The following is a 3,987-nucleotide window of genomic DNA, read 5'->3' as shown; positions in this document are numbered from 1 at the left end:
GTCTCAGTGTGGGTGCTGATGGCTCTTGGTTTTCAGGAAGGAGGAGGCGCCCCCACCTCAAAAAGGAGATCTAGGGTGCCAGAGGCAGATTCAAGCCACTTCCCACTAACCTCACCGCCGCGCTGGGAAATACCACCCCACTTTACAAACTCAAAGCCACGCCGCTGGCTGGATTTAAATCCAGATTTAAAAAAAAAAAAATTAACACCTCTGAAAAGACAACATGACAACAAGAAAGAAAGAAAAATGTAAAAAGAACAAAGTATCCATAGTACTACTACGGAATGCAACTTTTCACGCATAGAACCTCCCACCTTACACGTATGTCTTTATATAGTTGCAACCACACATTCTCGTTTGTTTGCTACTCTCACTTTTTTCTTTTGTTCACATCATTCATTTTTAAGGTCTGCAGGTATCCTCATCCATTCACTCAGTCTCTTAATATGGTATATTTGGGTTCTTTACAATCGTTTACTAATATATTTTTTAATTCTGCACTTGGAACAAATTCCTGGCAGTCAAATATCCAAGTGAAAGACTAAGGAAAGGCAGAGTTGTCTTGCTCCACAATGCCAAAGGATTTTCCCAAAGAGCTGGCCCTTTCATTCTGCTGCCCCTCAGGAACAAGTTTAAGGAGTTTAACATACATTTGTAAGCAATGGATACCATCTCTTTTTTCTTTCTAATTTAGTAGTGTCTATTGGTAGTTCAAGGTTACTTTAGCATTTATTAGATGACTTTTTAAATGAATGTTTTTCCATGTATTTACTATCTGTATTCCCCTTTCTTTGAATGATCTGTTCATATTCATTCATCTTATGAGAACTTGAACCTCTTCTGACTTTGACTTAGCATTTTTCATGTTATAGATATTATTCCTGTATCATCAATGATGCAGATATTTCCCAGCCCATTGTTCTTACTTGGTTTAATGTTCAATTCATCATTCTTTTGCTTTGTGATTTTTTTTATTATTTCGGTGCTGACAAAGTGAGCTTTCTTCCACCCATCTGATAGTTCATTTTCTACTAATTTTCTACAGTTTCATTTTCTACTAATTTTCTACTAATTTTCTACAGTTTCATTTTCTACTAATTTTCTAATTTTCTACAGTTTCATTAAATAATTCTTTGATGATTATCCATCCCAAGTTTATTTTACTGTGTGGAGTAAAATATAGGTTTAACTCACCATCAACATCACCAGTTTTTATTTTTTTATGCTGTTATCATTGATTAAATAATTCTTCCCTTATCCTTCATTTAGTAAAATCTACTTTTATGCTAAGCTTCTGATGTTGGTTGATTTATTCTGAATTTTGACATTTGATACTATTTTATATTAGTTTCAGATGTACTGTATGTAGTTAAACATTTATATCATTTACAAAATGATTCACCTCCAGTAAGTCTAGTACCTGTCTGACACTATACATAGTTATTACAATATTATTGACTATATACCCTATTCTGTGACTATTTTGTAACTATTAATTTATACTTCTTAATCCTTTCAACTTTTTCATCCAGCCCCCCACCCTGCCCCCCCTAGCCAACTGGCAACCATCAGTTAGTTCTCTGTGTCTATTAGTCTATTTCTGTTTTGTTTGTTCATTTATTTTGTTCTTTAGATTTCACATATAAGTGAAGTCATATGGTATTTGTCTTTCTCTTTGTGACTTATTTTATTAGCATAATACCCTCTAGGTCCAGCTATGTTGTCACAAATGGTAAGATTTCATTCTTTTTTATGGTCAAGAAATATTCCACTATATGTATATATTACATTTTCTTTATCCAATTGTCTATTGTTGGGCACTTAGGTTGCTTTCATATCTTGGGTCAATCTATTTCTGAAGTCTCCATTTCCTTTCATTAACATCAGTTTGGGCAGACGTCATATGGATCTAAATATTGTTTTATAAAATAGCATCTAACATAGACAGATTCCCCTCAGTGAGTCTCTTTTATTCAGAATATCACATAGTAACCACACTGGTTTCTGTGTCTGTGCACATTCCAGGTAATTAGGGGTTAAAAGTGCTGGCTTTAGAGATGGAACTATCCAGGTTCAATGCTTACCAGCCCCGTGACCTTGGCAAGTTGTTTATCCCCTCGAGGCCTTAGGGTCTTAGTCTATAAAATGGAGATAAGAGTAACACTTGTCTCACCAGCTCAATGATTGGCACATAGTAAATGCTCAGTAAATGTCAGCTGTCACTACGGATATTTTAAGTTCCAAAAGAATTGAAATTTTTACATGGAGTTGATTAAACTTATGAATTAATTTAAACAGATCAAATAACCTATGATATTTCATTTTCCCAATCTGTTTGAATTTTTTAAATTCAAACAGAAGCCAGTTTTTTCGTTGACTCCAGCCTCTCTCCACTGCTCACCTTCATGATCTCTGAGGAAAAGGAAGAGCAGAGAGCCCAGGGAACGGTTGAAAACTACCATTTGAGTCTGCCTTGTTCCAGGCCCTATGTGTATGTACATAGATGAAATCTCCTTTAGCCCTTGCAACATCCGTCAGGGTAATTATGTCATTCCCTACGGGCAGAGAGCAAGCTGGGAGCTTCTAGGTTACCCTTAGAGGCAGAGCTAGGCCTCAAACCAGGCATGCCAGCTCCTCAACCACTCTGCTGTGTGGAAATTCAGGGTGGGAGTTAGTCACAGAAGAGGCAGCCCCCAGAGGAGCATGGAAAAAACTGACTTCTGGTCATGGCACACCCAGGTTTAAAAGCCTGCCAAGGCTTCCTGTTGCATTTTGAATAAATCCAGAAGACTTACTCTGGCTTCTAAGACTGTCCCTGCTCACCTCCAAACTCACCTGTTACCGCTCACCTGCCTTTTTTTACTGCAGTTTAATTATACCTGTCTCCTTTCCATTCCCACCTCAGGGCCCTCGCACACACTGTTCCCACTGCCTGGCACTTTCTCCATCCCACCTTCTGCACCCACCTTCATATAGTTGGTACCCTCTCATTGTTCCAGTACCTATTCAACAAGGCAGTCTCCTCGGAGAACCTTGCCTGTCCACCCCATCTAAACAGGTGCTCTCTCTCTCTCCCCTAGTCGTTTCCTTCGCAACTGTATTTATAATTTATATCTGTATTTGTTTGTTATTTGTTTGGGTTCTGTCACCCTGTCTAATCCCACAGATACATATCAGTCCTCCTGAGGGCAGATATGTGCTTGACCCATTTACCATGAGTCTGGCCTTTTCTCTGACAGGCAGTAGGTGGATGAGAGGGTGGCTATTGGGTCAGCTGTCAGCATCCAAGACCAGAGCTTTGCATACCCATGAAGCACCCTGGCCATTCCCATTGCTGTCTCCATTCCCTACTAGCTATCTGGGGTGGGGGTTATAACCCCTTCTCCTCACTGACCAAAGTGTCGGTTTTTTGACCATCCCATATGAATGCCCTATCCCCTGAAGCCATGCCTGCTATTTCCAAGCAGGCCTGCTCTCTGTGGATGGGTGTCGACTCAGGGCCTTCTTCTGAATAGCATAAGGGCCAGGCCTGGCCCCTCAGCTAGGGCATGGGGCTGTTTTCAACTGAGGAAGATTTTAAGTTCTGCAGCCTGCCAGGCACTATGTCAGCATTCAGCGGCCCTTCTTGCCACAGACCAGCCAACTCAATCAGCCCAAGTGAGGCAAGTCACATAATGACTCCCTGTAGTTAATTATTCAAGTGATCACCACCAAAGAGTCACCATGCCACGCTGCTGAGACCCAGTCTACTATGCTGGCCCTGCTGCCCTGGGGCGGGGGGGGGGCGGGGGGGTACAGGCCACTGCCACATGTCTCCCAAACACCTGCCCTGCTTCACCTCCATATCTTGGCTCCTGCAAATCTCCCCATCAGGCATCCCTCTGCATCCCTCTCTCCTATGCTGTGTTGTAAGGGAAAAAGCAGTGAATGCTGAAGCAGACAGGTTGGAGTCAAGTCCAGATTTAGTCATCGCTTCTTTATGAGACC

Source organism: Pteropus alecto, unplaced genomic scaffold (assembly GCF_000325575.1).
Source record: "Pteropus alecto unplaced genomic scaffold, ASM32557v1 scaffold75, whole genome shotgun sequence".
Taxonomy (NCBI): Eukaryota; Metazoa; Chordata; class Mammalia; order Chiroptera; family Pteropodidae; genus Pteropus; species Pteropus alecto.
This window is presented reverse-complemented; position numbering follows the sequence as displayed.